The following is a 21,265-nucleotide window of genomic DNA, read 5'->3' on the forward strand; positions in this document are numbered from 1 at the left end:
CACCGGGCCTTCGGTAGATCCATCTATTGTTCACTGAAGCCTCATCAGAAATGGTCTCTGTGGAAAGACGGCTGTCATGAAGCCGTTCTAACTGAAGGGAGAGGAGGCTAGGCTATACCAAATTACACAAGAAATGGACTGAAAATCAGTGGCAGGGCGGATGTAGTGATGACTCCAAATTTGACATTTTTGGTTCAAATCATTGTCAGTATTTCTGGGGGAGGTCAGGAGAGAGTCTACAAGCATTTGTAAAATATGCTGGAGGCTGTGTATGCTTTGTGGCAGTATTTCAGCCAGTGGTGTTGGAGATCTTGTCAGAACTGATGGACTTATGAATGCAGAACAATACTGACAGATTTTGATCCACCATGCAGCACCGTCTGGAAAATGTCTGATTGGCATTGGCTTCATTTTCCAGCATAACAATGATCCCAAACACTGTCAGTGCAGAAAAGCATGGATTGGCCTCCCCATTATTGGAGCAGTGTGGGATCATCTTGACAAAGAACAGAACAAAAGGCAGAAACATGCAAAGAAAAGCTTTAAATGTCCTTCAAGAAGCCTGGAGACACACAAACATGTATATCTGCTAATTAATGATGACTAGACTGACTCATAATAATAATAACAGAAGTCTGCTCAACAGAAAACAAAGCAGAAATATACTCATGGTCCATACCACACTGTAGGCCATATTACCTATTTTAATTCTATTAAAATATTCCAAAAGTCTGATTCATTGACTACAATTGGTAGTGAAGCCAAGCAGACACTAATCAGCCACAGAGCCCTGTGTCGGCACATCTGTCAATCAAAATCTCTTATGAACTATTATACTATATACTAGGGCTGGGCCATATTATACCGTTCACGGTAATACCGGTATAATGTTAGGCAACGATAGGAAAATGAAATATCGCGATAGAATATGAGTAAAACGCGCATGCGCAGTGCCTTTGTTTTCATACGCACATGGCCGATTGTTGAGTGAAACAGATGAACCAGAATTGGTTTGTAAAAATGGTGCAACTTCCGTGATGTGGAACTGGTTTGGTGTTTGTCCATCAGATACACAACAAAGTACATTTTTTTGCAGAACATGCAAGCGGCCGTTGTTATTGTCGTATTTGTCGGACTAAGATGCTCTTAAATCTGGGAGTAATCTGGGTCCTAAACTCCGTATGCTTCAGGTCAAACAACACTGCAGCATCACTTAGAGTTAAAAACTGTCTAAATTCTTTCATCTTTAATAAAACGATCAGCATTGCTGCTTTACCAGGTGTAACTATAAAGTTTAACTTCCAGGCATCCATGAAAACAAAAGTTATTACATTTAATGGAGTTAGAAGTTAGCAGGAAGCTAGCGGAAGTTAGCTCGCTAGTTTCGCTAGTTACCTAAGCATGATATAGCATGTTCTGACTGAGAGATTTCTGAAAAAAATCAAACGTACAGCTCTGCTATCACTTCCAACATAAATGAAGACAGGAAACTAAACAGCAGCGACGTTTGCAGGGTTACTGAAGTTGGGCTAGCTGGTATATAATGATGTGCTACGTGATCGCTAGCGACACAGCTATGTTAGCATAACATAAACAGTGAAGCTGGAGGATGAACACTAACACTTTTCCACTTATAAAAGTTAACGTTAAAGTTCCTGATAGTTAGAGACAAATGCAATCGCATGGCAGGATGCTGTAAACGGACCAAACTTCAGTCAGGAGAACAACTGAGATAATCCATCCACAATACGAGGTTAGTCATTAATATACTGCAGCAACATGGGAATAGAGCAGCTGCCAGAGAATTCAACATTAATGAATCAATGGTACAGAAGTGGAGGAAGCAAGAAGAATGAGTTTAATAAAGTTTGATTTATCTGACTGCTTTGTTTCGCTTAATGTGCCTTATAATCCCGTGCACCTTATGGTCCGAAAAATGCGTACTGCACACTGCAGTTTAATGTTGCAAAGCACCTCTTTTTAACTTCAGTGGATATTATACATGGTTATGCTCAGGATATGTCAGCCCATTTCTACTGGAAATGCCTTTTGGTTAAACTTTCAGCAAGGAATTTGCATTTGCACTGTTACATTTTTATAAAGCTTTAATGTACATAAAAACCAGCTTCTTGTTTAAGTGAAAATAAATGGAAGGTTGTCTTTTTGCACTAGTAATGTTGTGGAGTTGTATTTTGTCTCGCATCAATTATATCGTCGGTTATATCGCTATCGCAAATTTTCAAATATATATCGTGATAAATATTTTTGGCCATATCGCCCTGCTCTACTATATACTATACTATTATAAGGGGCAGGGATAGCTCAGTAGGTAGAGTGGTGGCCCAATGATCGGAAGGTCGGAGGTTAGATTCCCCTGAACAGCTACCCTGAGGTACCCCTGAGCAAGGTACCTGCTCCCTGGGTGCCCAATGGCTGCCCACTGCTTCACTGTGTGAACGGGTTAAATGCAGAGAGGAATTTCCCCACGGGGGTCAGTAAAGTACACTTACTTTCTTTCTATAAACCCAAGCTTATTGGAAATGTCTCGTTTTTGGAACCAGACTCAAGTCGCCCCTAAAACTGCAGTTTTGGGCTCTGCTGCATTGGGCCCAGTCTCAGTCAGTGAAGGAACGTACATAACACAACATCACATTAGAAAAGCTACACACCTCCACCTAAAGGGTAGGCCTCAGGGTCAGGTGATGTTACATTTAAAAGTAACATCTAAAGAATGCTGAAACAGTATTCTGTTACTTTGTAACCAAGAGTTCATGTGTTACCAGAAATTATTACATTGGTAGCTTCTCTTCCAGCACCTAACCAACAACAAGCTTGTGAATTTCCCTCGCAATGATAGCGTTAGCTGAGCTGAAAGCTAGCTAGCTGTTCAGAAGACGCCACACCGGAGTGGTTCTCCTTACTCCTGGTGCTGTGGAGCTGCTGAGTTTAGTTAATAAAATAATTCAAATACTAATGATTTACCCCCAACACAGTGCATCAGTTACAACAGAGAATTAAGAGATTTTCAGAAAAAAGTAGTAGAAGAACATCAGAAGTCACATCATGGTAACTCTTAGTAGTAAATACTGATCAGGCTTCGAAAACACTACATTTACACTTCCCATAATGCAGCATGGAAAACACTGGTGTCTGCGTTTTTAACCCTGAGCTTGCAATGATGGCTTTTTGTTTTTAAAAAAAGCACAAAACTTCTAGTTGTCAAGCCTACAGCAATCGTGATGACATCATTAGTGGTTACTTTTTTCAGCCACAGATGACATTATAAAACTGCTGTCTCTGCACGAGTGCACCATGTTTGCTAGCTGCTACCCCGGGGGCAGTTTGTCATTTACATTTCGACGAACGAGACAAATCTGTCGAATGTACTATTTAGGCGTATTCCCAGCTAAAAGTCGAGCCTCTGCAGAAGCAGCCCAGATTTTGCAGCTCACCGATTCTGTTTTGAAGCGTCACCGTGCACAAAGGGAACAAGGCAGAGAGGACAGGAGCCTCGTTCCTGTGATAACCTATAAAGAATTCAGCACACAGATGGGCTGAGCTACCTGCAGTCCTGATGAAACACACTTTTTTTTTTAAAGTTGGAGGCAAAGTCACTTTCCCTTTGCTGTACTCGTGTTAGTGTTTGGTAGCTGCTCGCAGGGATTTGCTGTACGGAAAGCCGCAAGGGACGCAAGTCATCGAGGGACGTCGCTCAGTCACGAAACAAGGGAACCGTACCTTAAAGCTCGTTTTCAGACAAACGGAGGGGACAGGTGTCACTTGAACTCGAACAGCAGGAGCAGAAAAACTCTTAAACCACTGATGTTTGTGTTCCTCTTTAGTGGCACACTAACAAGCTGGTGTTCTGCTAACTTTACACTTTGTTTTCACCGTGGAGCGCTTACAGTGGCACAAGATTTATTATGGTCTGTCGTGAGGCACATTCAACACATCTCTCCTCAAACACTGAGTGAGTGGGAGAGCCAGGTGCAAAACAATCATCACCTGTCATCATATTCATTATAACCACATTCAGATGTGGTCAGGGGCACGCTGGGAGGGGGCGGGGGGTTGGTGGGAGGCCATCGCACTGCAAATTATATGTGCCGTAGGTTTGTTGCTAAGCGACTTTGTCACAATACCCCTGTGACCTTCCGACCCTGCCAAGCCTGGTGTTACTGTCCCCGTCTCACACTTGCATGTGCATGCGCGCGTGAGTGTTATCCGAGACGATGGTGAGACTGCCGCATAGCAACCGAGAACAGCTGTGATTTCTCTGTGGTTCGGACGAGCGTGTGCGTGCAGATTTGTTGTGCGTTTGCAAGAAGCTGCCGTCACTGTTCATCTATGCGCACACCCACTACAGCATAATATGGCACGCTGTCACTTCCACAGCGTGATAACGGCAGAGACTCAATCAGCCAAAATGCCCCCCAACACACACACACACACACACACACACACACACACACACACACACACACACACACACACACTCGCTCAACCCTGTTGTCAAATTGCAGCTGAAAATAGAGAGCGGAGGGAGCGATGGAGCAGTCATTTCCCTGAAGATCCATTCATGTAAAATACTGTTATTCAAACCTCCCTCCCCCTTATTCAATAGTCTTATTCATCTCTCTCCTGACTGTAACACCAAACAGGCCTTGTCTTCTGCTTCCCAGCGTCAGCCTTTGCGCCTGTGCACGCACGAGCGGGCGCCTGTGCGTTGTTCTCAGCTCTTCTCCAATAAGAGGAATGTCCTTGGCCTGTCCGACCCTCGCTGCTCCCGCTGAGCCCTCCGTCAAACACCTAAGGCGGGCTCTCCCGTGCTGCTCCAGCCAATCGGGTACCCTGGCAGTTAATGACATCAGTTAGCGGAGGATCTTTAGGACTGGCCCCTCGAGGTGATTCGTCGGGGAGCGAGTGCTCTTATTGTTATGATGATTAAGTGTTATATGAAGGGCTATCAGAGGAGAGCCCCTTAATGAAAGTGGAGCGCAGAGAGCAGAGAGCAGAGGCAGCAGCGGTGCCGGTGTTGGTAGCGGCGTAGAGAGCTACAGAATTGAGCTAGAAATAGAGTAACGTTGGAGGGAGAGAGGTGGGGACAAAAAAGAGGAGAGTTTTAAGGTGGAAGACGGAGAGATACTGTGAGAGAGAGCGAGAGGGAATGTTGGGCTGAATATTTAACAGCTGTGTCCAGACTTGCTGACTCCGGGTGTTCATGATCTGAATGTACCATGAGAGGTAGACAGTGCGCACAGGAAACCGCTGTAAAAGAGCGAAAGGGGAAGAAGGAGAGGAAGAGAGAACAAGTGCACGTATGTGCAAATGCATCCAAATGTGCACGGTTTTGCCTTTTTGTAATTTGTATTCATCCGTGGATCCTTGCAGGAATGCGAGCATGCGTGTGTGCGAGTGTGAACGCCGGAGATTCCCTGGCTGCTCGGTGAAAGCGTAGAACGCCCTGCCTCGGAGGAAAATTCCATCCCACGCTGTTGTAAATCATCAGGCTGGGATGTCCAACGTATTTTGTCATTTTCCTAATGTGCACTTGTCATTCGCTTTTCTTTGTTGTGCCCCCCCTCACAACAAAGTCTTTTACTACATTTCCCAGAAAGCCTCCTGATTGATCTTTATCTGCTGGAGTCTAATGTCCGTGTAGAGTTCCATCAGGATTTCTTAGTCGAGAAATCTGGAGTTCTGCCACTTTACTGAAGACCGCTACAAACTGAAATACTTTGTAAAGACACTGCTTACTGAAAAAAGTGAGAGCAACATCCTTTATCTTGTTATATTGTTATTTCTCTGTGGCTCAGTAGAACTATATTAATGTGAAGTTATGTTAAATTGGACTTATTATATTTTCGTTCTGCTTGAGTAGACACCAGAGCTTTGTGTCTGAGATGGACGTGTTGGTGGCACCTTATACATCATCCAAGCCAAGGGTGGAAAAATGCTGCCTGAAGCAGAGCATTCAGAGCAGACTGAAGCCTGAGCGTTTGGCGCAGAGTTTATTTGTGTATACTAACCTCATCATTTGAGTGTATATGTATTACAGAAGATAAAGGACAGCATAATAGGCCAATTTCTAAATATCCAACACTTTGCACTAGAATTGAACTGGACCGGTTTGCTTTGCATGTTTAAGGGTGTGTTTTTTATCTGGACAGTTTTCAACACTTAAAGTATTCTATTAGCATGGCCTGCACTGACAAGCGTAGTACCACACACCCGAGTGCTTTTTCTCAGGTGCACTGATTACTGAAATTACCTTTTTGACTCACCTTTCTGCCAAAGCATTCAAAGTTGCAGTCTTACGAGCCGAACAGCAACTATCACTGCTACTGTTACAGAAGTAGTATGCTTTTTTTCTTTATTACATTTCCATCTGCATTTTGTGTACACAATGAAGTAACTTTCTCACTTTTCAAGGCTGAAACAGAGAATAGTTGTGAAGCATTTGAATGCTTTCATGTAGAGATGCATAACGCATGCATTTGCTTCTTGTAGATGTGCTAAGGAACACAGCTGCACAGACACATGAACCCTTTGGATGAGGCTATAGTGAACATAAGGTCATCAGCACACTGTCAGAGGTCTTAATACTGAGCCCATTCTGTCAGTCGGGTGCAATCAGTCTGTATGCCAGGTCACTGACAAAGTAAAAGTCTAACAATTTGATGACGAGGTGCAAAATGTGAGTGGTGTGCAGCGATTATTAAAGTGCTGCTGATATGCTGAATGACTCAAGTTGGCTCAAAGCTGTTTCGATGGTGGTCTTTGGCCATATTTCAGTCCAGCTCAGGCACAATCCAGGCTGATCAGCTGATAAGATAAGATAAGATAAGATAAGATAAGATAAGATAACCTTTATTAGTCCCACACGTGGGAAATTTGTTTTGTCACAGCAGGAAGTGGACAGTGCAAAAGTTATGACGCAAAAATTAGAATACAATAAGAATAAATACAGTACACAGCTGTACAGAATAGAATAAAATAATATACTATATACAGTAGAATAAAATAGAATAAAAATATACAATAAGATAAAAATAGAATACGAATGCTATATACAACTGAGTAAAAATACAACGATGCCAGAAAGGATTATTGCACTTAGTGTTATTGCACATGTGTGGATGTGTGTGTTTGTTCAGTTAAAGTCTTTGTTGTGGAGTCTGACAGCAGTGGGGAGGAAAGACCTGCGAAATCTCTCCGTCCCACACCGTGGGTGCCGCAGTCTCCCACTGAAGGAGCTGCTCAGTGCTGTCACAGTCTGCTGCATGGGGTGGGAGACGTTGTCCAACAGGGATGACAGCTTAGCCGCCATTCTCCTGTCACTCACCACCTCCACTGGGTCCAGAGGGCATCCTAGAACAGAGCTGGCCCTTCGGATCACCCTGTTCAGTCTCTTCCTGTCCCCAGCAGAGATGCTGCCGCCCCAGCAGACCACACCATAAAAGATAGCAGAAGCCACAACAGAGTCATAGAAGGTCTTCAGGAGTGGGCCCTCCACCCCAAACGACCTGAGTCTCCGCAGCAGGTACAACCTGCTCTGCCCTTTCCTGTAGAGGGCGTCTGAGTTATGAGTCCAGTCCAGTCTGTTGTTCAGATGAACACCAAGGTACCTGTAGCTGTCCACAGCCTCAATGTCCATACCTTGGATGTTCAGTGGTTGCAGTGGAGAATGCTTGTGCCTGCGGAAGTCTACCACCAGTTCCTTGGTTTTACTGGCGTTGATCTGGAGGTAGTTCAGCTGGCACCAGTCCACAAAGTCTTGAGTCAGTCCTCTGTACTCCTTGTCGTCCCCATCAGTGATGAGGCCGACTATTGCAGAGTCATCAGAGAACTTCTGCAGGAAGCACTGGGTGGAATTGTGGGAGAAGTCTGCAGTGTAGATGGTGAAGAGGAACGGAGCCAGAACCGTTCCCTGTGGGGCCCCCGTACTGCAGACGACCCTGTCCGACACACAGCCCTGAGTCCTCACATACTGTGGTCGGTCGGTGAGGTAGTCCAAAATCCAGATGACTTTCCTTATATCTCTCTACACATCCAGTTGACAAATCTGTTTAAGTTGCCTGCCTAGAGTTCCTACCCTCTTCAACCCGCTTTGCAATCCACCCCAGCTCCTCCTTTAATGCCTGTCATAGATGCTCTGTTCTGTGCTGAGGTCTCGCTGCTGCTCTCAGGCTTTCCATGTTTGCACTCGAAAAGGGGGGGGGGGTTGGATACCAGAGACGTGCAGCCAAATATATATAACCGCAGATGAAAATAATCTTCTTTTTGACTACAGTGGTCCTTACTGAAATGAATGCAAGTATTAGATTGCAGCACGAGTAGCCATTTTTTAGGGTGAGGGATAAAGTCACATAAGATTCTGCAAAGCCCCGTCATAGAGTGCAAACGGGTGTAGAGGTTTGGGATTTGATGAGCCATCAAAGTCACGGCTACACTCCTCCCGGATCGTGTTACCACATCTCCGCAGTTCCTGTGCACAACCGCAGAGCCCCTCGAGCCTGCTTAAGTGTTAGCCTGCCTCTGAGTGGGTACCTCGGTCGTCTTCAGGGTTAATGTCAGGCAGCAAACAGATGGACCCTTCTCAGTTTATTCAACAAACTCCACTATCACTGGCATTCATTTGGCACTTGACAGATGGAAACTTCCGACTTGGGTTCACGAACTGAAAGCATAAAAGAGAGGGTTTCAGATACCTCCTGCAGCGATACAGAGAAAGTCAAGACTTACAGTTGCTGCACTGGGGCTAATTCAGTTTGTGCTGAGGAAGAAGAGGCCCGGTAAAGCACAAGGTTTCCCTTACTTTCCTGTAAAAATCTCCGACCAACACTGAGCCTTCATCACATATTTTGCACTGGCAGAGAGAACGTCAGCACACACCCCCACCCTCCCCCTCACACACATCACCCCTGGCTAAAGGAATGTAGTGGAAAACGAGGGACTCGAGATAGAAGATCAGAGGCCTTAATATGAACCACATTGTGTGTTGTTCTCCTATTTCCCATCTCCTGTGTTCTCCGCATCAGGAGTGAAACAGCCTTTGATGAATATCTACAAAGAGATTTGAGACTTATAAAGAGCGGCAATTTAGCCAGGTATGTTATCTTAAGCCTGGTAATTTGGGAATTCAATTCACTCATCGGGGGGGAGCCTGCGGTGTTTATCGGGCTGACTCGCATCAGCGCCGTACATTGAAATAGAGGATCTGGGGGCTATCCAGTCGATAACTGACCGCATCTCAAAACGCAGGTTATCGCATCGCTTATACCCACAATTCCCTCCCTCTCTCGCGCGCGTGACCGTGGATCAGGACCTGCCTTTCCCCTGAGTTACACATCTAATCACAGCAGCATCATCCCTCATCCCTAATTCTGTTGGCAGGGCCTGTCAAACAGCATACGCTGAAAGACGAGGTGACTTTGAGATGCTGCTAATGACCCTAGGATATAACTCCCCTCTGTCTTTTACTCCCACTCTCTCTTTCTTCCTTGTCCACTCCTGTCTTTATTACTCGCGGTCATGCTCATTCTTTTTCACTGCCTCTCTCTGAATCTGCAGATTAGAAAACACAACCCAGAGCAGGGTGAGTGGAAACAGGGAGTCATGCCTATTTTTTTTTTTATTTAGTATGTGGAAACACTGCGGAGTCTTTAAGGGTCAACGCGAAGACGAACTTCTGTTCAAATGTTATTCCACCTTTGTTTAAAGCGGGCAGCCCCGCAGATTAAAAACCTCCTCCATCACGAGAGGCCAAGCAAGACTCAGCATCTGCGTGCACACACACACACACACACACACACACACACACACACACACACACACACACACACACACACACACACACACACTCTCTCAAAGCCTCAGACAGAAAAACACACCCCAAAAAAGCAATCCTAGCCGAGTACTGACTACTTTATAAGCACTCCAGTAGACAACACTTCATCGTCAAACCAGCGGGCTCGTTGCCAAACCTATTTAAATCTTGACTGAACAAAGCAAAGGCAGCTCCTTATTGTGTCTGCCACAAGAACCTTCATTAACCGTGTAAACTCAGCAAGTGAGCTTCAGATAATTTCACAGCCTGTTCCATGAAGAGGGAGACGAGCACATACAGGCACTCGTGCCTAATTTGGTTTTGAGAGAGACGACAAAAACAAATCACGGGACTGTAAAAAGACTTAACTGCTACATCGAGAGGATTCCCAAATGTTTATATAAAAAACGGCAGGTGGATAGGGTGAAGAAGGGGTGGTGGCACCGATGAGCAACAGAGTGCGGTCTGTAACGGAGTGGGTGACGGTGTGTGGATATAAAACAATATAATCTAGTGTTTGCATGAAAGTGAAAAACTTTTTCTCTGTCAGCAAAAAGATTTTTTTAAAAACCCTCATGACCCAAATTCAGCTTTTGTCCTTTTAAAACCACTCACTCCGTTGCACAAGTTTTTCCTACTTCCCAAAATAGCTTCGTTTTTTTTTTCCATTCAGCCTAAGCGACTGCAAAACAAGCTGCAAAGGTTGTGACTGTGCTAAGATGGGCAAAGCATCACCAGCTTCAGACGTTTACACACATGCTCTGCAGCTCTGAATGCCAGTGTGCAGCAGTAGATGCTCTTTAACCTGCACGCGCGACCCAATCAGCACCACCTCCAAAACCATCGAAGGCACGTCTTAATAGGATTCCTGGATCTTCCAGCATTTTCTGGAGTTTGTGTGTTAAAATAGCTGCGCTTTCTTTTCCTAGTTATCTGAATTTCACCAGCTTCACCAACACACCAGGTTCAGGATCTGGAGGTGAGGCTTGCAGCATGAAGCATTTCTTATTAGACACTTAGTTGCAGTTGTAGTTTTCTGTTTTTAGTTCAGTCTATTTCCAGGGTTTGTTTCAGTTCCGTTTTTAATGTTTGGAAATGTTTTATTTTAGTTTTTATTAGTTTCATTGTTAGTTGTAATCTTTTTAATTATTATTGTATGCAGGCTGTAAGTCAGAGGCAAGATTTAGGTACAGAAAGCAGTGACACAGTCTGCCAGATATCCAGAATAAAAACATCTGTTATCAGGCACGAAGCTGTAACATTTTTATCAAACAGATTGTTTCTACTGAATTTTAGTTTGTTCGCCACGTTCACAAAATTGTTTCAGTTAGTTTTCTTTTTTTTTCAAAAGGATACTTTTTACCCCTCAGCTAAAAATCTCGGATGAGCTGGAATCTCAGAGGTCAAGTTTTTGGAAAACTTTGTGGATGTGATAACCGGAGAACAAGGGACGTAGGATTTTAAAATTGATACCACAGGTCTGTCTACTTTTTAAATTTTAATTTAGGTATCTAAATATTGTTTCACGTCTACTTTTAGTTTGTAGTTTACGTTTAGTTGACGTTAATAACCTTGCTTAGTTACAACCTTTTACTATTTCTAAGCTTTATACATCTGTAGAGTCAGTATCAGTAGTCTCATTGGCACTTGGCTCACTCATCGGTTTAAAAAGAGAAGTCAAAGTGCATTAAAAACTTGATGTCAGTTCACTTTACCTGAATTTCATCGATAGACGAAGCCATGAGTACACAAACATGGAAAAAGCTTTTAGGTCGTCCACGCTCTGTCACTTTAAGAAAGTATTCGGATAACCGGGATTAATATACTTGGAAAGCTGTCAGCGAATAAAGCCCGTGTTCAATGTATCTACGGGATAAATCAGTCCTGTAAGTGCCGGAGGATGCCCTGCAGAGAAAAAGAGCCTTTTTGGGACTCCGTTCGAGCGATAGCTCATATCACTTTTTCTCTTTTGGCCTGTTTGCGAGTTTGTAAACAGCCTGAATTTTGTTTTGTCAGCATTCGGAACACGTTTCAGTTGACATAAGGTATCTTGTGTGGCGTTAAAAACAGCTTGTAGGAGTGGGAGGGAGGAGTGAAGGATGTAAGCAGAGTTGTATCATCAGCAGAAGCCGTGGAAGTATCGTCAGCAAAGGCAGGCCGGAGAGGACCGCATAGGTTACTGACAAACTGCTGCCTCACCCCCTCGTCCTTCCCGTTTCACTATCTTTCAAATTCCACTTTCTTTTCACGCAACCGGAACGCAATTTCTTTCCACCTCTGGGATAAGGGTGATCTACTAAACTGCTTTACTTTCTCGTCTAAACACAAGGCGGTGCGGTTTCTCGATCGCAAACTTCTCTCAGCCTCTTTGAGCTGTTTTGTTATTGATTCCAGTCTGTGGCCAAAGCTGGAGAGCTGGGGAAGCCAAAGAGGGCAAACCTTTGGAACCGGACAGGCTCTTCCAGCGCTTGTTGCCATGGTTTTTTGTTGTCGGGACAAACTGTCGACCAGTGGCTGAGCGCCTGAGCTGCTGTTTGTTAAAGATAAGTGGAAAAGCCAGAGGGGAGAGAGACAGACAGACACAGAGAGGGAGCCCTGCTTCTTCTTCCTTTTTTCCCTTTTTTTTGACTGCAGGACAGCCGACTGAAGAACACTCACCACCTCAAAGCTTCATCCACCCCACTCTCCCCTGAATGCGGGGATCCCGATAGATCACGCTCCCCTCTTTAAACCGTTCGCTAAACCTTTCTCCTTGCGCTTTTGTGACCCACACTCCTCTCTGCCCACTATCAAAGCTGTGTTGGCTGTGCTCTGGCCGCTTTGATATGGTATAGTGTTTCTGGCAGTCTCCCTTTCTCTTTCTTTCTCCCTCTCCCCTGCTCTCGGTCTGTCTCTCCCTCGCGTTGTCTCTCCTTTCCTACAGTATTATAAAAGAGCACTGAGCGCCAACAGGGACCTGCTCACTGTCAGAAAGAAAAGGCAGGGAGGCCTTAGAGGGAGAGCGGGTGGGGGGATTGGGTGATGGAAGGAGAGGTGGAAGCAGTCAGATAGTGTTATCTTTATTACTGTTATAATTATGATTGTTGCCGATGTCATCTCAGGTTTGATAGCATCTTTATCAGATCTGACCTTGGTATTAGATCTGGTTATTGTATAAGGATCCTTTTAAACTACTTACTTTAGGTTCTGCTTTCGACATTTTTCTTCCAGCTGCACTGGTGGGTCTGGTCAAGAGCGACTCGGTGTACACTCCATTGAACCGTAGTTTTACATTTAAATAAATGAGCTCTTGTTTTATCTTAAATCCAAACAATAATAACACTGTGAGGTCTGTGTGTGTGGCTCTGGAGCGCTGAGGTAATTAGCGTAGCTTAGCATCAAGCTGGACAGAAAGCTAATGTTACAAACATAAATATTCAGCTTTTAAAACCTGTTCATGTGAAGAATTTTCTTTGCTTGTTTCACTCAGATACTAAAACGTGTAAATGATGTTATTTAGCAGTTAAAGTTACATGTAATCGTGTTTTTTAATGACAGATGAATTTAGATATACAGATTGTATAAATAGTGTGTTTGTGGATTCTTTAGTTTGGGATCTGTCTTTGGAAACTGGACACAGTGATGTGAGAGATTAGAACTGGTCAGCTGGCGCTAAAGCTAACTAGCTTGCATCTGTTGCTGTGTCTGTTCTTCACTCTGGTATCAGTAGGGATGCTAGTCACGTGCACTCACTGGAAAGACTGAACAGGCGGCTCTTGAACAAGCATGGTGTGGACCTGGGTGGACCACCTTTTGGTTTCTCACGCAGTGTGACTCTAAACATAATGTTTTACCCATTAAGTCCTAAAACTAGCAGCTGGAATCATGAACTCATCAGGAGTTTGTTTACTAAGTGAGCTGCTGTCTCTTTCTAAGACTTATTATTGCATCACGAGGATTCCCCCTCCCTCGCTGGCCGTGAGAAACGATGCAGACTTGAATGGACTTGACTTTAAGACTCTGAGGTTATAGCCATCTTTCTAATACAGTCTGTGTTTTCTGCTTTGGTTAAACTGAAGCAGGAGTGTGGGTTAATGCTAAGATAGTCTTATTTATATTTATATAATGCATTTTTAGTCTTACTAACCGCTCAAAGCACTTTAGACTACAAGTCACAAACAACCATACATGCATGTACACTTTAAGGACTTCGGGTACCTTACATACTGTAGATACAGGGACTAATGCCATGCTAGGACAATACACTGACTTGGACAAAGTGTGCGAGAAAACGCTGGGCAGAGTGAGTAACCATGTGAGAGTGCCCAAATGTGCGATTGCATGTCGGCCTATGGTGTGTCATGGACATAACCATAGGAGTCTAAAGCCTTGGGCCTGGGCTTTTTTTAAGCTTGACCTGACTGTCACAGGCAGTTCTGCACACACAGTCTAGCCCTGCAGTCCACCAGGGACCTCCAGGCTGCACACACACACACACACACAAACTGAGGTTGCGAATGTGGATGCTTGAAGGTGACTTGTGTGTGTGTGTGTGTGTGTGTGTGTGTGTGTGTGTGTGTTTCTGACTCTGATTGTTCGCCATCCGCAGAGAGAGAGGTTGGGGGGGGGGTAAGCGTGACTCCATGATCGCTGGCTGCTGATGAATCATCCCAAACTTACTCTGTGTTTGCCTGATGCAAATGTCTGTTTGCTTTGTTGGTTAGCCTACTTTGGAGGATGGAGGCTGTGTGTGTGTTCGTCGTCTTGAATTATTCACTAGCAATATTTGATTTGGCTTTTTTCCTTCTTCGTTTTTTCACACCGTGCATTACACATGTCCGTTCTCAGCTTCCTTGAGTAAAGCAGCCTGGTGCTGCTCTTAAAGCAGAACCAGTGACCCTGTGAATTGATGCGTTTTATGTTTTCATTTTTCAACTTGAAAGTTCTGGGGCTCAGTTCCCCTAAATATACTGTATATTATGTGCTTATTATCTGCTTAGTTGCTTTGCCAATAGACAGTGGGGATAATGTTTAATCCTCTGGCAGAGCAGGCTCTGCAATATTAAGCGTGCATTGCAACACAAGGGTCCTGACCTTTCTTTGTTAAGTTTCTTATGCCTTATTAATTATAGCTTTGATTTTGTGCTTTTGGCAGTAAGTAGTTGGAACAAACAGCTCAAGGTAATATTTTGCACTCACTTGAGTTTTCTGAACAACTGTCTGAACCCCAAAGAGGTTTAATTTTCACTTTTCACCCAAATCATGCATTTATTCCTCGTAGTTAAGCAGCTGACATTTTAGAGTTGACAGTGTTGATTGTTCAGTTGTTCAATAGCTTAACTAACAGTAATAAAGATTCCACGACATCCATCTGAATTCCCTTGTTCTTTCTCTGCAGCTCCAACAGCAGGTCACAGTGTTTCAGTGAAATATCTACCTGAAGACCTACTCGGTACCAGGTGCTTGTTTTAGTACCTGCTCGTTCACAATTCCAAGGGAGCTGATTGGCCAGTCGATGGCGTCACTCGATGAGTCATGAGAGCACAAAAACTCCTTCAGGAAAATCAAAACTGCCACTTTTGAAATGTGGCAGCGAGAGAAATGGCTACACAAAAATAAACACTGTGGTCCCCTCAGACTGAGCAGCAGATAGACGGCCTCCATTGTTGTGTTGTACTTGTGTTATATACAAATGGTGTCATGGGACTTTTGGCTGCGTTGCTATGACAATGCCACACACATAATCAGTTGTAATGGACCAAAACCAAGTGTAGTGGAGTCGAGTTGGTACTAGTGGAAAAGAGGCTTATGATTGAGCATGCATCAAGACATACCAGTCATTAGGTTGTATTTCCTGACTGGTTTTCAGGTGGCTGCTTGAGGTAGCTGGCACTCACTTGGTAAAATATGGTTGCAAAACCCCTTGTTATTTCTTTAGTAGATTTCTGCAGTTGACTATAGTTTGCATAGAAGGCGGTCTGACTTCTCTGTGGACTGTTTACTCGCCGAACGGTTCGGAAACGGTTAAAAGTGAAGTGAAAATCAGAAACTTTCACCTCAAAACTAAAAGTTGTCCCTTTGAAGTGCATTTGTTTCAGTTGTTAAGGCACAACCTTTATTTTGAAGGTGTGGTTGCAGGCAAGTCAGCATCGTCCCTGCAAACCACAGGTGACTGTGACAGCCGGCTGCTGACCACAGTCTATAAATAAGATCAATAAATAGAAACAAAGTACAAAACTAAATGCAGACATAACTCATGATGGTGTAAATGTTAGCACTTGTCAGGACCCACCCCCTTATATACATCAAACTAAACTTTATACAGGCTGCCTACATTCACGTACACATATCAATATTCATGAAAAACAGGATGTGGAATAGTTTTTATATTTTCAGTGCAATAACATGAGTGTATTTTCTCCATTTAAACAATAAACATACACAATAAATGCAAAAACAAACAAACGGTCTATGATTGACTATGTAACCTGTAATAGAAGAACCTTAAATATTCAAAGAGCGGGTCAGTTAATGTACATTTACTATATTTTGATTGAGGTAAAATGCAAGCAAAGAAAATAGCCAACAGATGTAAAAATAAGAACAGGCATCAAGTTGTAACACGTTCATATGCACATGTGTTTGCAACAGCTTTAGCTGCCAGGCAGCTGAGAGCAGCCGCCAGCACAGAGGGGTCAGGAGGCGTCCTGAGGGACGCCTCCTGACCCCTGACCTTCATCCCGTAGCTCTTTGCTGTCGTGGATGACATAAAAGAAGAACACAGTGAGACCTTATAGGATGTGATCGGCCCTGCTCCGCTTCCTTAAAGCAGTCAGAAGCCCTGATATTTGTCACCAGGGAAAAGCAGGAAATGTAGACGGTGGACGGGGGAATGATTTCATGGGTTGAAAATTGAGGACATCACAAGGGTTCCTACAACCTTTGTTGACACATATGTAGCAGAAGTTATTATTTCCCAGTCTCTGAGAGAGTTCTCAATTTCTCCTTCTCTCTGTTGGTCTTCCTCTCCCCTTCCATCCATCCGGTATATGTGTAGGAGGGATAAAGGTCGTCCTTTTGTCATCAAAACTCCAGATTAGTTTTGCCTCGGTGCATCTGACTCTCCGCTTTATCACTGTGGCCAGAGGAGCCACAAGGTTCAGCTCACCCCTCTGCAAAGTAATAACTCCTACCAGCCACTATTCTATTCTCTGCTGCTATCTGCTGCACTACTATTACTACTCCATTCTGAGGTGGGGGGGATTATTTTCGTGGCACCTGCTTTATTGGGCTGTATAGTAAAGACTGACAAGGAGAGGGGGGAACGGGAAGATATGACATACGACATACAGTTTGTGTCACAAGCCACCATCAAACTGACAAAGTTGTAAGAGTCGCTTGATCCACTGAGGCCCAGAGCAGAGCTAAATGAGCTGCTGACAGCATGTCTCCAGCCTATCTGGCTTTTATTTTATTATTTGTGCATTGATGTGGGTTTTTTTTTTTTGTAATTTGATGACTTGGGGATTTTGCTGAAAGTCAGTTTGGCTAATATCACAGCAGACTCCACAACAAGATGGCGAAATGAAGGATATTATTGAAATGTTTCCTCTGGCTTTCGGCGCTGTGAACGACTGCAAGTAAGACAGAAAAAGCTGCCAACGGGGAACGGAGATCTTCTGAGGATTACGTAAAAGTGGCATGTGATTTAGACAAGTGTCTGCAAGAGCATGAATGCAGCACGAGATGATTACACCGTCAATTAGAGCGCATGAATTAGCGTACAGCCTGTCCACTCTTGCAGGCGTTTGTTAACCTTCTCCCCTCCATGTAAACACCGGTCCCCTCTGCCTTCAGCTACAGAGACTGCCAGGTCAGAGGTCAGCAGGGGTACATCAAGGTCGCTGACAGTTTTCAGAGCAATGATGCTCTCTGTTTCCGTCTAAGGTCTTAATGGTCTTAGCTCTCAGTTCAGCTCATTGAAATCTTCAATTTTCCTTCCTTTTTTAAATCTGTTCATTCTGTTAAATCAAGTTAATTGATCCACTATTAGCTCTTGAACCTAAAATAGCATTCTGATCGTTTCCTTCCTGTTTTTTTTTTTTTTTTTACACTTGTGACATGAAGAAACGCCGGATTGATTTAAAAAAACGTTTTATTTTAAATCTTGCACACCTCGAAAGCCGAGGATCCGTTGAGCTGGAAACATGCAGCAGGAACTGTGTCACACACACTGACTTAGGAAAGCAAGGCCCTTTCAAAAGAAAACATAATTGCTCCTAAACACAGCTCACAGTTAGCCTTTTGCTTGGTTCTTTTTTTCAAAGGAATGAAGCTTCAGGTGTGTTCACTACTTTACAAAATTAACAGTCTGAATCCCACTTATGTTTTTCCATACAAGAGTATGGGATACTGTAATATTTCAAATATATATGAAAAAAAATGCCATTTTGAGAAAATAACTAATTTCGAGTTAGCTCTGCCAATTAGGAAGCTTTGTGAAGTTACATCATTTCCTTGTTACCCGGAAGCAGAAAGCTAAAGGCATCCACATTCCAAACCTTCATGCTATGTTATCGTTCACTAGAAGGCATTCAAAGCTGAAGAACGTGGTGCCAGTTTGTTCACATTGGTAGCTCACTGATCCTGTCACTATTCGAGTGCTCGTGCATATGCGTCTTCTGCTTCTGGGAAAAGGGCATCCTTCATGGAGCGTCCTGACTGGCAGAGCTGATGCAAAAGAAATCAGAATTTCAAAATATTAAGTCAAATTGTTGACATACCTAACTTGAAGCTTGAGCTTCCACAGGAATGAGCTGAGTTGATGACCTAAACAGTTGAGTTACATCATAGATTGGCCAATTTCCACGGATACCCTGTCAAGCTTTCCGGGTCAGGATACCCTATCCAAACATCCATAGTTCTTACCTGAGTCCCGTGGATTCTGAATTCATGGCAGCATAACATTTGCGAGTGCACAGCCCATCACTTTCCTTTTGGATGGAGTTTTCATTCTTATTGAATGGTGTCTTTTAGAGTTTATATTATCAGGGTGCAGAGGAACAGTGAGAACAGGCACACTGTACAGAGCTCAGCTGCTTGTAATTGTATTGGTATGCACAGACACTTGCATGAAGAATGCACTAGACAACTAGTCAGACAGTGTACTTACAGTCCAATGCGCACGTGCACACACACACACACACGTAGACAAACGCAGAAAAAAAACACATGCGCACGCTAAGCCAAATGTGGACATGCCAAACAGAGACGAACACAAATCAAAACAAAGCATGCAAACACAAAGGAGATCCAGCGAATGAAGAAGACAGAGAGAATAGCACAGTCCCATCTGTCAAACAAATGTGAGGATGCTTCTAGCACGTGCGCGCGCGCACACTCGCAGCAAGCGTTATTTAGCCTGAACTTGAGCGATAGCTGCCTTTGTCCTTTAGCAGTTGGTCCTGAGGGCTTCGCAGTAGAAGTTGCATGAAAGTTTGTTTAGAGCCAAGCAAGTGTGTTAAGCTTTATGAGAGCCCATGGGAGACATGCTAGCACACACACACACACACACATGCATCCCCTCATACACACACATGCACACTCAGGCACGAGGCTTGGGCGGCAGCTCGCGATGGCCCCAACCAACAGTGAGGAGTTTGTTGTCATAGCAACAGTAAAATGAGATGACTTTACTGTCAGCCGTAATGTTTCATGGCCCCCTTGCCGCTATGGCAACATAACAAGGAGGAGGAAGAGGAGACAGAGAGAAAGAGAGCATCTGAGCCATCTATGCATTCCGGTGGACTCCTACTAGGAACAATGTCACTCCGATGCCCTTTCTTCCTTCTCAAGACAAACACACACATGCACCGTGACAAGCCTGTCAAACACACGCATAAATACGCACACACACACGCACACCTTGAAAAGCCTGTCAAGCACTCTTCCCACCTCGCCCATCCCTTTGATTGTGCTCTCACTATTCTCAGCTATCGTCACCGGGGCAATTTGAATTCATTATGCTCAATGTCAATATTGGTGCAGCAACACTGTACCTTCAGACAGGTACAGCTTGTTGAATGAGCGCGCGTGCTGTCAAATAGCGCGAGGACTGGAAAAGAGGGACGAGAGAGAGAAGAGAGAAACGAGATCAAAGCTTCGCCGAGCGTGTTCCTGCGCCCATGGAGACCGTTAGATGGAGCGGCGAGGTGACTGTAGGCTGGCCGGCTATACGTGGAGCAAGCGCTATACATCACTGTTCTATATTTAGCGCCGTCCTTCCGCTGCAGCCCGTCGGCACCGTTAAAGAGAGTTATCTGCGCTGGGAGAAAAGTGAGAAAAGGGCGAGATGGGAGGGAGACGCGGCAGAGGAGAAAAGGAGATGAGTTGTTTTGCTCTGTTGCCATGGCGACGCAGCGGGCCAAAGCTGTAGCGAGCTGACAGTTGTCACCGTGCAACAACTCGCCACGGGTGACAGCTGTCAGTCAATCATCCAGAGTGAGGGGACAGATCGGCTGATGATCACCTTGGATTAGAGAGCGATCGCACCACACGGGGGCCGCCCAGAACGTATCTCCACTTAATCCCCCAGTCCTAATGGTGTGTGTGTGTGTGTGTGTGTGTGTGTGTGTGTGTGTGTGTGTGTGTGTGTGTGTGTGTGTGTGTGTGTGTGTGTGTGTGTGTGTGTGTGTGTGTGTGTGTGTTCATCTGCTTTTACATTCACAACCTTTTAGAACCCCTGCTCGTGTTTGCATGTTCATCCGGACCTGTGCAGATTAGATTTAGATTTGCATTTTCACGTGTGTGTGTGTGTGTGTGTGTGTGTGTGTGTGTGTGTGTGTGTGTGTGTGTGTGTGTGTGTGTGTGAGAGAGCAGGCATGTGTGTCTCGTCTCTGAAACGTGTTGAGAGCGAGCGGAGCAGATTACATTTTTGCTGTAGCCGCTGCCTGGGTCCTTCCCACAGCTGTCTGTGCTAGAGGACAATCAAAGGCCCGGTTGCGAGCCTTCTGATTGTGGTGTGATACTCAGACCCGTTCCCCTTCAATTACGGCGCTCTGCCTGCGTGTAACGAGCACAGCATCGCTCTTATGTTAGCAGAATAACGGTCTGATTAGAATAGGGATAGATTTGAACTCACGCTGTAATTTGTTTTGCTCTTTTCTTTGCAAATTTTCCCATCGCATCCCTATCACATCCTGCTGTGGAACTAAGTCTGACCGTCGGACTCCATTTCTAATGTTTCAAATCCACCAGATAAAGGGTTTTTTCTTCTTCTGCACTCATTTGTCGCAGCACGTTTGACAATTACATTTTCTCCTGCTGGAGAGATGTTAAATCACCAGCGATTCTGCGACCCCACAACTATAAGACCTTTAACAGTACTCATATGTTATGACAGCAACCCCATGTAATGTCAATACTTTGCTGTTACGCTAGTAATTAGAGGGTAGTTGT

General features: G+C 44.4%; 1 protein-coding gene across 1 annotated transcript in view; it reads left to right on the forward strand.

Moving 5' to 3' along the window:
* The window catches only part of ches1 (checkpoint suppressor 1), a 63,921-nt gene that overhangs the window by 8,780 nt on the left and 33,876 nt on the right, over positions 1 to 21,265 (forward strand). The gene's annotated exons all lie outside the window — the stretch shown is intronic.

The sequence above is a fragment of the Rhamphochromis sp. 'chilingali' genome (genome assembly GCF_963969265.1).
Source record: "Rhamphochromis sp. 'chilingali' genome assembly, chromosome: 5".
Taxonomy (NCBI): Eukaryota; Metazoa; Chordata; class Actinopteri; order Cichliformes; family Cichlidae; genus Rhamphochromis; species Rhamphochromis sp. 'chilingali'.